Source organism: Theobroma umbraticum, unplaced genomic scaffold (genome assembly GCF_002168275.2).
Source record: "Theobroma umbraticum cultivar Fairchild unplaced genomic scaffold, ASM216827v3 scaffold_56.0, whole genome shotgun sequence".
NCBI lineage: Eukaryota > Viridiplantae > Streptophyta > Magnoliopsida > Malvales > Malvaceae > Theobroma > Theobroma umbraticum.
In genome coordinates this window covers 12,577,977-12,591,328 of record NW_018397256.1, presented here as the reverse complement: position 1 = coordinate 12,591,328, position 13,352 = coordinate 12,577,977, and the positions used below count along the sequence as shown (strand labels likewise).

Here is a 13,352-nt window from a genome sequence, read left to right as displayed (position 1 = left end):
AGCTTGGATCAATGATTTCTTATCATAGTACCAAGCATTGATTATAGTTTTCCCAAGCACTGCAGTATGAATTTCCCTAGATGGTATTTCAACAGTTAATTAGGATTTAGGAACCATTTTACAATTACTAAAGAGAAAAAGTTCCTCGCTACTTCCATGTGAGCATTGGGAAAGCACACCTTAATTTTCCATTGCCGTATCGAAATTTTCAACTTCTAAAGCTAATCAAGCCACTAGTCTTTACTCTAGCTGTAACTGAGCTTATAAACGAGGATGTTGTACATCTCATCAGATTAATTTGTTGTACATCTGACGTCCGCACACAAAGCAAAACATATTAGCATAGGAAAAATATAAACTTAGTACAGTGAAAAGCTAAAAGTTTTGCATCATAATTTCATATCAAGGAAGCCAGATGGCGTTTAGTGGGGTTTAACTTTGACATCCTTTGATTTTTCTTCTCAATTATTGACCTACAATTCCACCAAAGGCTATAGCCTTTCACAGCATTTGGTTTCACCACGTCTCTTTAGAGTCCCCATCTTTTGTTTCATTGTCTACTTTTTAAGGATTCATGTTCTACTGCGGGCAATAATATGGGTCCCTTGAAAGCTTCTGGTGATATAATGATCATCGTCTTCAACTTTTCTTCCATTTATTTGTCGGTCTTTTTGGCTGTTTTAAGACGCTTAAAACTTGGGAATAAAGGGTGAGCCTGAATTTTGCAGCTGTCATTCTCTGTCTATGGGTGGTGTTGGAACCTGCAAGTTTAGGCTTCCGAGTATCGAAGTATCAAGTTCAATTTACTGTCCCTGGATGCCATGACTTGCCATGGAAAGCTAGCAAAGAGTCTTGGATTTTTTACGCTCAGAAACCCAGTGTTGGGCCAACCCGATGTGCTCCTTTTGCTGTCCTGGCTGGGCCCCGGAGCAATACGGGAAGTAAATGGTGGGTGGTAAGCTTGTAGAAGGGTCCAGCTACTTGAATTAGACTCAAGGTTCTAGCACTTGAAATTTGGAGCTCTTTTTTATCTTGTGTTGCTACTTCTAAGTCTCGATAGTGAAAATGTCTATGATTCTCATTTAATAGAGAATTTTTGTCCAGGTCGTGCCTTGAATGGGCTTGTGAAGCGAAGGCAGCATTTTGTTCCAGCTTCTTCTCAATTGCAAGTGGAAGGTTAAAAAACCTGACTGCAACTTGGGGGTAGACAAGAGGTGCTGTCACGTTGGAATAAAGACAATACAATGGCCAAGTTTCATTCATGTGAAGGACAGCAACTGTCACGTTTTGGGTGATTAGAACTTGTTCCAGAACCACTTCCAGGCACATGGGTTTCTGGCTTTCTCTTTCAAGTTTTTCTTCTCCATTTCCACCTCAACTCCCCCACCCTTCTGAACACTGAATCTTTGTTTTTAAAGGTGAAAAAACACACCAGGAGACTCAGTTCCTTCCAGGTACCAACGACTCCGTAGCCAAGTAGATCTAGATCTCAAATTCAGAGTCCTAGAACAAAGGCATACATATTAAATTAATTGATAAATAGGATAAGTTTCTCCCTCTCTCGTTTATTAAATCAAATACTTGTGCCACATTTGTCAGTCCGTGGCTTACATGCATTGCATGTTATCGAGTGATTAAGACGATATTAGATTTGTAAATTAGTATAAATAACAAATATATCAAGTAATATAAATGATGAATAATTTAATATAAAAGTTAAAAGAAATCCCATTTATTTTGATATTATATTAAAATTTGTATTTAATCTAAAATTAATTGATTGCAGACCAAAACTGTCTTTTCAAGAAATGAAAGCACAGGAGACAGCAGAAAAAATGGATAACATTTAGTTCTTGTTTTTTTCCGCTTTAAGCAGCCAGTTAAAGTAAGTTGAAAGCTTTTTATAGCGCTTTATCGTTTCTATTTATCGGCCATCCTGCCTACCATTAAACAAAGAACCCATTGGCCAATGCACAGATAACCCTTTGTCATTATTGCACAATGCATTTATATTTCCTAATCCTCACCTTCAACTACTACTACTACTAATAATAATAATAGTAATAGTTGGGTCTTCACAATTTCATGCAAACGTTCATTAACTCTAGCTTTTTCTTTCACTAGCAATTGTGTTTGGTAAGAGAGAAAAAAGAAAATCAGAAAAGGAAAGACAAGGACAGAAAATCTGCCTTTTTTTCTTTCTTTCTTTCTTTCTTTCATCATTCTTTTTCTTTCTCACCTTTTTATTTTCCATTTTGCCAAACATAACGTGGGTGATAATTTCTACTTCAAATTTATGTAAAAACATAGTGTAACAGGAAACAGTACCTCGTACTATCAGGTTTACTTAACCTAATGCTTATTTTTTATATAATTAATCAGAAGATCAAATATTTTATTGGCCAGTAATCACATCCTAATGTGGATGGTGATGCATGCATTCTTGCACGTTGTATTTAAACGATTCTTTTCTCTTGCATCTATGCGGGGAAGGTATTTTGTTAAGATTCAAAGAGGTTAATCATTAATTCTTTGATAACTTCATCTCTAATTTCTAATTTATGCCTAATCAGCTTGGGTGGGCCATACCAAATGGACGGTTCAACTTCACAAGCCGAAAAGCTTTTCAGAATGATTATATAAGTGTTACCTCATTTTTAAATTATAAGTACTAACAATCATAACTTATAAATTAATACAGTAACAGTGCATCAAGTATAAACATCTTTTCAAAAATATAATGTTGTATAAAAAGATCCAAAAACTAAAATCATAGTTCTTTGAAAATCCAACTTAACTACCCAAGAATATGAGCCACATTTCAAATCGTGATTATGGTTTAAGATTAATTTAATCATGAAATTGCACATGATTAAGAGGGAAATCTGACCTAATTGGTCCAAGTGCATACAATCATAATTAAGAAAGACAAAAGGCAACCCAATGCTTTGTCCCAGCTTCAAGGGTAACCCTTTTATACCCCTAATAATTGAAATGCTTTCTGTTAGCGTCTCAACCAAAATGAAAGGGGAGGTGTATCGATGGGGCCCATTGTGGAAATTGGGCCTGTAGGGCCCCTGCTCGGGAAACCTTTTGGTGGACCAATCAAATGGGATGGAAACCTCATGATTGGGCCTCAAAAAGTGGCCCACTCTCCACATTCCAACCAACCATGTTCAGGCAAAAACCTGCGAAGGGACAGACAAACAAATGTGCTTTGGGTGCCTTAACTTAAGCCCCACTTTCTGCATGTACAAACCAGAATCCCCAGCCACACAACAACAGGGTGACAACTGACAAATGAAGCAAGCAACATTCAAATTTGGAAGGCAAACAAAATTCTAGCAAAGATTCATGTTTTTGACATAATCACTACTCCCTGCTGTCGGCACAATATAACTGTTCTTCTCGTTCTGGTTGAGAAATATTCATAGTACATAATTAAAACGAAAAATAGTAAATAGTGAATTTTTTTTAGTCAAAACAATGTTAACAGTAACAGAAGTATCAATCATGATGAACATCTTCCCTCCACACCTCCTAGCTTCAATTTCTTCTCCCCAACAAACAGCTTCCCACCTTTCGTGAACCCACAATTTCAGCTGCTATTTGAATTATGAACTTATTGCTAAAATCAACATGTTAGCTTCTAGTTGCATCCCCAGGATAGGGAGTAAAGTAGTTGCTTCTAGTTTTTGGTTTTAAAGTAGTGATGATGGTCCATCCGAATTCCACATTCCCTTCGAATTTCAAGGATGAACCATGCGAATTGCAACTTACTGGAATCCATATCTGAACATTTCCTTTGATCCCATATGATTCTGAGGAGCACAACACCAAAGTTAGAAATTTCAGAAAAGTGATATCAAGAGACATAGGTAACAGATTGAAACTGATCAATAATGTAAGTGGCAAATCATTGTCAGTACAATAAGGAAAGAGTTAGAAGTGCTTAAATATAACATTAACAGACAAATTACGGCAACCACCAGGAAACAAAGGAGGAAAATAAAGCTTTGAATTGAAAATCATCGACAACACAGTAGATTGAAAACTCAAAGTCATCCTTGAAGACCTTTCAAATAACAAGGCCAGCTACATAAACTATATTAATTCTGGTATGCTTTCACAAGATACTTGGATTCTATTTGTAGCTAGCTTAGAGCATTGTCGGATAAATCTAGAAAATCAACAAAACTGAAAAGTGGGGAGTCAAGATACACAGATAACAATAAATGGTAAACTCCACTGATAGCGATTCCAAAATACAACCAAGGATAAACTGTCTACCAGATTATGCATGATAAATCAACTAGAAGCTAGCAGTTAAGAGTCTAATTCTTCTTCCTTTTTAATTGTGGTATACCACTAAACAAATCTAATATCTAGCAGACTGATAATTGGATTCAGAATGCAAGCCTGTAAATAGACATAAGAAAAGATTTGGAAAAAGCATGAATAAGCTCTTAGAGACACCAAAGATGTCCACTAAATAGAATGGTAAATAACTTGAGACCAGAAGCAATGATTTAAGCCTGAAAACCACTAAGTATTTCTATGTTTCCAACTTCTAATGAATAAAGAAAACAGCATTACAATTAACTTGGAAATAAAATGGCTACAAGAAAGAGTCTCACACACTGCTATCATGGAAAAAGATATCCATGTAAATCAAAGGTAGATTGCATTCTCCACGCAGGAAAGGTAAGATCTAGGAATAGAACTGAATTCTTGTATCACTGTACGCACAATTGCTCTATTTTAAATAACTCTAGCAGTTTCTCCTATAAACTTTAGCCACAAGAAGATTCTGAAAATTCATTCCTTAAGAAAAACCATATAACTAAAATAGGACATATCAATCATATTAAGCCAGCCTATGGTGCATATACTTCCAACTTTCATATGCTCAAAAGTACAAAATCTTTCCGGCATCTTCGGTCTTCATCCTTGGAATCAAAAAGAACAAAAATACTAAACAGCAATTGATTAAAAACCAAGCCTTGAGGAAATCAAGGTATCCAGCACATCTATTTTACTTTTTGAGTCTTTCTGGAGGCCAAATAAAAATTCTGGAAGCTGGATTAATACTTGATAGAAAGTGGATTTCATGGTAGCATTTGTATAAAGCACAACCAAAAAAAGCCATGTTACTCTAGTTTATGTCAACAAAAGCCCCAAGACATAGTTAAGATATGTTGAACATTGAGCAATATATTTTAATCCTATGGCAGTTAAAATAAGCAGACGAATGCCTTTCAAAAAGAAAAAAAAGGCGACAAATTTCATATATTTTGATAATAAGGTGCAGTCAAAGTTTTTTTTAATTAGGTAAATGAAACAGCAAGAGTTCAGTTTTCACCAATCATAATGAGATCAGAAAGTATTCTTACCTCATTTACATAAGCAACAATCCTTAGCATTAAGCCTGTATACAGATCAAGTAATTTTTCCTCTATTACCCCATAAATTGATAAATATTTAGAAGACCAAAGCACCACATTTCCCTAAAAGACCAAAAATCTTTATACAATCTTGTTTGATAGCTTTGGACAACATATCAATTCTACTTCTGAACAACAGAACAAGTAAAACTTGGAACTAACAAGTAGATACTACAAAGTCGCTTGACACTTCTGGAATGTGTCGTACCTTTCACTATGTATTCTTTATTTTCTTTTGAAAGGCAAAAGTATAAGCTATTCATCTATTCACTTTATTTAATTAGGAGACAAATTAAATTTAATAGCAACTGTGAAGGAGGCTAATGAGAATAAGCTGTACTCTCCATGTAAATTTTAAGTCATTCCATAATATTTAACTATGCTGATCAAATGCAGTTCCACAACATGGAAGACCTATTTACTGCACTAATTAATTAATGGAGACAGTTTAGAACATCAAATTCTCAAGGTGAGTAAATCATCTGTCTACAGAAGTGGATATGGCATTCAGTGGGATTTGCTGGTGCAAATCTCTAGCAAGCAGTCTAGAAAGGCTGGTTATCCGGAGCAACTACAATGAACAAAGGAGGCTAAAGTGACATAAACAAACTTACAAGAATGAGGCAAAGATGAGTTTACAAAATTACAAGAGCTACTTTCAATTGATTTGAGTATTTACTTAGAAATTTCATTCACTTGATGACTACATGAAAGCCGTGGAAGTTGTCACTTTTTCATAATTTTATGAATAATTCATCATATCCCCAGGTTGTAATTTTAGGTAATGTGCTCTATGATGTGTCGTTCCCTTTCTTTGCCTCATTCAAGTACTAGAGGCCTTTGGATTATTGCATTAATTTTCCATGTGTCCTTCAGACCTTCACCACTTTGATCATTTTGTTAAACACATGGTTGAACACAAAGCTAGTATGAAAGTAATGAATACCTACCACTATTATACATATAACATATACAGAATAAGGGAAAAATCTTGAAAATACTAGCGCCACTCATTTCGACAAATTATAAACATCTAAACAACAATAAATTTACCAGCTCTTATGTGCAATAATTTTGGATTCATCAAAAATTTCATAAAACAGGTTCTAAGGATATGGTTTTTACTTAGGTGGATGGATTCAAACTAGGGAGGTTTGACTACTAGTGGGAGTTTTGTGCATAAGGATATATTTTTTTGGTTAGCATTAATTTTCTGGGCGTGACATGTACATGGCTAACAGGTTCTATAAGACTTATGTCCAGAAAATCTTTTGTTCTCTGTTTCGAGAGTTACAATTGAAGTAACTCCGAACTTTTATCCAATGAAATATTGAAAGGCTTATCACAAAAAAATTCATATAACATTAGCTGTTCCTGGAATCCTTCTCCAATCATACATGAGTTTCTGTTCTATCCTACCTAAACCTTCTTCAAACACATACCATTTCAAAATCTCACTTTTCAGTTCTAGACTTCTAAAACAGATTTTCTAGTGAAGCTATTTGAGATTTGAATATTAGAAAGATAATGGCTATATATAGTCGTCTTAATCTCCATCCATATTAGCCATATTTTCATGATTTAAAATCTAGTGTTACTTGTTTGAGAGAATCTGGAAAACTACAATTAGCAATGTATGAATCCAACATAGAGATTCTTAACGAAGATCCAATGTAAATACGTAAGCAAAACCAAGGATTAAATTCTTGTAATGTATCGGTTGTGTTCAGAAGCAATTAAGGCTGCATTTAGACTAAGATCTAAAATCTATTTTGATTAATGACACTCCTAACGGACTTGAATACACAAGATAACTAATTAAACTCATATACATAGGTCAAATCCCATCCATAGACATGTCATTGCACTTGATTATTTTCTAATTAGAATAAATTAGCCAACACTTTATGCTGTAACATGCCACCATTGTCACCCTAATGTTTCAAAGCTTATCACTACAATCCACAACCAACCTCACGGAAGACAAGTACGTACTTCATGCTATGGATATAACCTCTCAAACATCATGTGCCATGGCTATCACAAGAACCACCACTCCCACAAAATCCTTATTAGTGACCACTACATCGAACATGAGTTTGCACTTTATGCTAATATGTCTTTGCTGTTACTTTCATTCCTAAACAGAATTGTCATAATCACAGGTAATATCATTTCAACAACAACTAACAGCATAAGTCGCCAAAGCTAGAGAGGGATTCTACCATTGGAAGTTCTAATCTTTAGGCTCAATAACTGTTAATTAGCCTTTTTGAGTGCAGCATATTACCATTAACATATAATGGAAAATCAATGACCTTACCAGATGATCTTTTTTAATAATTAATATTTGAATTTTAACCATCAGAATGTGATTTTTGCATGGTTACCTTGCAAACAAAACCAAATACCTCAAGTTTTTAAAGACAAAATCAAAATAACAGCCAATGCTTTATATTAATAGAACAACCATATAATAAGATTGACTTGAGGGTGTTTTTATGGTTCCAAAATATATGAAGAAAACATATAAAAATTAGCATGAAACTAATAACATATTTATTTATCAAATACAATATATATTCAGCATAAAATTTAGCAACCTAATTTTCATCTCATTGTAGCATTGTCACATACTGAAAATACTATATACTGGCACCAAAATTGCCTTGGGATTACTTTCAAAATTATTTTACTAGACCATTTTATCAAATTCTTAAACGCCTAACCTAAGCCCCCTATACTCTAACAATAAATCTTTAAAATTAAATATACATGAATCAAGTGACAACTTCAAAATCAAGCAATATAAAGGTGCATGCTCATGATCACTCATCTACCAGTTCCAGCCAAAAATCAAATACTAGCCGATCATCAACATCGATGTGCCCCCTTCATTTGGTTCCCTCGAATTTATTGGATTTTATATCTAAATCACGATATTGCTATATAAAAAATTGAAACAGTGTAGGCTGTAAACGTAGACAACACTTTCTCAAACAACAAAAGTCCACAAACTCTTAGCCCAAAGTCAAGGATATCACCACAGCTCCTAACCCAATTTTAACTAGCAGCTGGGATCTCTTAGATGATTATACTATGTCTTAAAATATAAGATCCACCAGATAGCCCTTAGACACAAATTCATATCAATTTAGGATTCCCTTATTTTGTATGAAGGACTCCATAGCAAACAAAATGCATGTTTGATTATCACTTAACAAAAAGTTATATATATATATTTATATATATATATATATCAAAACTTGTGAACTCAATATTAATTTATTAAATATGCATGCTCAAACAGCAAGAAATAACTTCCCTTAAGAGGAAGATCAAACACTGAATTGAAGGATAATTAGCAAAAATAATCCTAAAGTAAAAGACATTTTAAGGGAATTCTGGAGTCACTCCTATCTAGTTTACATATTGTTCCCACTAAATTTTTATACCAAATCAATTCATTAATCCTTCTTTGATCATTTAACTTGTTCATTGACAAGTGTTAGACAATCAGTGTAGCTGCAATTTAATCAATGTATCTATTCATTCAAGAATAGGCTCAAAATCTCGATTCCAACATTGAGAAATGCGTTCTTCTCTAGATTAAAGACTAACCTCTCAATTAATCACATAAAATTTGAAGAAAAGAGGTTCAGTAAAAACATCATCATTAACCAAAACAAGCTTCAAGGAAATTTAACATGGTTGCCTGAATGATTAATCTGTGCAAATCAGAAACACAGTTTGCTGCCTCCCAAACCCAATGCCAAACAAAGTGCTGTGTAAAAAATTGCAAACAGATTTACTACTAAAATATTAAAAGACCAGCTTGAAAAAAGATGATTAATACCAGCTTCAAAGAAGACGAACTCTAAATTAGAGAAAAATCCACTGACTGAATCAAACTAACCTGCATTAGGAACTTTCCTGCTACCAAGCCTTCAATAATGAAAAGGAAATATTGCATATTTTTGCAGAAAATAAGAAAAAGATGACTTCCAATTTCCACCACAAGGAGTAGAGTGACCCATAGTTTTTCAGTAACTGAAAAGAAAGCAGCCGATACTACCAGATCCAAAACCCTGAGGCAATCCCAAATGCAGTCAAAAGCTTCAGTGGTTAGACAACAGAATCAAAAAGGAATCAGATATCAGAATCAAAAACACCAAAAATCATCACCCTTTGTAGACTCGACTTCTTGGACTCTCGTTTGGGGTCAAAACTCAGGAACACCAGATGGAGAAAACCCCAAATCAGAGCCAGATTGAGGGTAAAGAACACAAGCCAAACATGGCCATTTCCTTGCATGGTTTCCAAGAAAACAGGAAGGTGAAGAGGAAGAGGGTTTTAACCAAAGCAAAAAGAAATAAAAGCTGATAAGGTGAATGAACATAAAAATTCCAAGAAAGCGATACGGTTTTCCGTTAAAATGAGAACAGTAACCAGGCGTACCTTCAAAGAAGCCACTTCGTCCTCCTCAAAAGAGAAAGGCATCAAAAGTCACGCTTCTTTCAAAGCTCAAAACTGTTGTTATTTTAATATTAAAAATATTCCCAAAAAGAGCAGCAAAATTTATCAATTAATAACGCAAACACAATACTTGATAAATGATAACCCCAAAAACAGAAAAGAGCTTATGATCACGCTTACTTCCCTCTTTTATCACTTTGCCATACAACAACAACAACAGTACTCTTCCTCTTTGCTATCTTATGACTTATCTTATGACTTATCTCACACACATAAAAATGGGGGATTTCAATCTCTGTCTAAAGCAGAAGAAAGGGTTTAAGAGGGTTTCGTTGGATGAGAAAGAAGAAAAGACTTATTTCATGATATAGTTGAACAACAAAAAAGCCTGCTTTTTTTATGTCATCTCTATCTCTCTGACCCTTGTTTGCCGGTGTACTTGTTTTTTGAGCAGTGACTCATTCTTATCCGAAGAACAAGGGAGGACATGTGGATGGATGAAAACAAAAACATCTGGAAAAATAGACACTCGAAGGCGTCATCTGTGGAGATTGAGTGAGAGAGAGAAAGAAGAAGAAAAAGAGGGGTATTTATAAATAACAAACATTGTGAGGAAACACAATGCAAAAGCTGAAGCTGACAGAAGAGAAGTGAGCACGCACCCGCAAAGGTATGGCTTTTCATACAATTGCCTGCGTGTGCTCACTCTCTTCTGTCAGTCTCTCTGTGTCCCTCCTCCTCTTCTTATCCTGAATTATCATCCACTCTTTCCCCCACCAATTCCCATACACATGATCTTTACCATCTTTAGCTAAACTGCCTGAAAATGCACCAGAAATGGAAACAAAAAAGTGAAATCATGAATTAAATGGGAAAAACCAAACCGCCACCCAACTGCTGCTTCATACAGATCACCCCTCCTTTGAAACTCTACAGACAGATCTGAAATCATCTTTTATATACAAACATAGAGATTTCTCAACAACCCTTTTTCTGGATACCCATTTTAAGTAGGTATGTATGACTATGAGTAGGACAAAGAATTAGGGTTTTTCTTTAATCACTCCCCCAAAGACCCAAAAAAGCCTTTTCATCATTTTCCAACCACCAAATAAACCCCAACCCCACCTAAAACCCTTTACACTTATCCTTACAACTCTCTATCTCTCTCTCTATGTCTCTCTCTCTCTCTCTTGTTTTTTTTCTTTCAGCAAATTTGCTTTACCCAGCTGCTGCTCGCTGCCTGCTGCAGCCTTTCTTAACTCTAATGCTTATACGCCACTTGCTTCTTGTTTTCCTTTGCAAAACCTGAAGTTTCAGACCCAAATTTGGACACACACAATTTTACCATCATAGAATGAAGACAACAACAGAAAGATCAAACAACAAGATGTACAGGTTTTTAGTGTCAGAAAATAAAAATAACAATTCACTGTTATTATATATATATGTATATATATATATGTATATATTTTTGGTTTGTTTTGGCTTGACTTTGTCCGTCTCTACTCTACTGAGAACGGACAAAAGAAAAACGGAGGGAATAGAGTACAAGATAACGTGTCGAGAATTTATTTGATGAAAGGCAGTAAGCCACGTGGAGGGTAATAAATGGAATATTGTTACGGCTCTGATTTGACCGGGAAAGGAGTGATTTGGGCCGTAGGATTATCATCGAATGGATGGTGGGCCCCTCTTGTCGGTGATGTGGGTCGGTTAGGAAGTTGTGTGGTGGTAGATGGGGCTGCGTCAGATCAGGCCATAAGGAAGACAAAGACAAAAAGACTTCCTCCCTTCCCCACTTTTTAATTTATAAAATATCTCCCTCTAACTCTCAATTTTTTTTTGTTTAATCGTTTAATTGAATGAGAGCCAAAAGATAATATAATTAATTATTTCAAATCCAAAAATTAAAAAAAAAATAATGGACACGTAAATAATAAAAAACAAAGGCATTTGACTCACAGATACTATCGTCCTTTACCGACACTTATATTATTCAGAATGTAATTATTAAATATGTAATTGTTGAAATATAATTTTATAACGTTTGGTATAATAAAAAATATAATTATATAAAATATAATTATTGAAAGAATTATATTATAATATTTAGTTTGTAAATATTTTATTAAAAATATAATATAAATTAATAAAATTATTTTTATGTATAAAAAATATATAAATTGAATAAATTTATATTTTTAATATAAAATTTAACTTTTTAACTTTAAGTAATTCAAATAATAAATAATAACATTAAAAAATAACATAATATATTTATATTAATTATTTAAATATTAAAATATATAAAATTATTAAATATTTATTTTCATTTTAAATATATAAAAATTAAAAATAAAAATATTATCTAAACACCAATATATCAATAAATAAAAAATTCTATGGATAGATCACATTATCTATTGATACATAAATAGTTGTTGTCAAAAGCATCATGTGCAATTTTAAACTTCTTGATACTTTCTTTCTCTCATGACACCAAACATTTATTTTTTCAAATCTTCTCATTTTCTTAAATATATATTTTTATTAAATTAGTTAAATTTTAAATAATTAAATTAATTAATTTAAATTATTTTATAAAAAATATTGATTAATTAGCCATTACTTTCTTTCTTTTTTTTCTTCTTGCACCCATCATCCTTCGAGTGGGCTCTTCGTTTTATTTTCTTTTTTCTCTCCTTCCTTGCTCTATGGTGTGGACTGTTCTTCTTGCTTCCTCCTTACTCTTTGTTGATGGACTTGCTTCCTCCTTACTCTTTGTTGATGGACTGTTCTTTTTTTCTTTTCTTCTCTTTTTGCTTCGTTTCTTCCTTACTCCGATCACTAGATTCAAATGGCACCCCTCTCTCCTCCCAAAGAGTTCAACTGTTAGGGCTTGTTGGTGAGCGGCTAAGGTTCTATAATTAGTAACAAAAAAAAGGAGTAGAATAAGAACAGTAAATAAAATAAGATCGGGGTAGACAATTTGGAGACAAAAATATGTTACTTTCCCTTTCTGAGATAAGAAAATGATATTATTTTCTCTTACTGTAATGATATTACAATGGAATCACTTTACTAATCACTTTCCCTAAACCAAACATTGTAAAACAATTATGCCTAATTAAATTACAAGAAATCTCCTTCACTTGTACTAAACCAAATGTATCCTTAATTTTTTTACTTTGACATTCACAACATACAGATAATCCAGTGATGAGAGCCTGCACGCACAATTGAACTTTCCATAAAATCGAAAAAGAACTCTCGATCCGTCAATTTTTATTATGTTTAGATCTGACTAATTTTCTTGTATTAAGTCAAATTAAACCAAAAGCTCTACTTCTTTGAATTATTATAGTTTCAATTTATTTTTAAACCCTAAAATGCATGCTAATTCTATATTAAAAAGAAAAAAAATTATTG

The 13,352-nt window shown here is 33.6% G+C and overlaps 1 long non-coding RNA gene across 1 annotated transcript; it reads right to left on the bottom strand.

Annotated features, from left to right (window-relative positions):
- Positions 1 to 3,441: 3,441 nt before the first annotated feature.
- LOC110411698 (uncharacterized) lies at positions 3,442 to 11,320 on the bottom strand. Its single transcript, XR_002444811.1, has 3 exons — positions 9,630 to 11,320; positions 9,361 to 9,532; positions 3,442 to 3,821 (listed from the first exon to the last, which is right to left on the bottom strand). It is a non-coding gene; the product is annotated as an uncharacterized LOC110411698 (long non-coding RNA).
- Between the last annotated feature and the right edge of the window lie 2,032 nt (positions 11,321 to 13,352).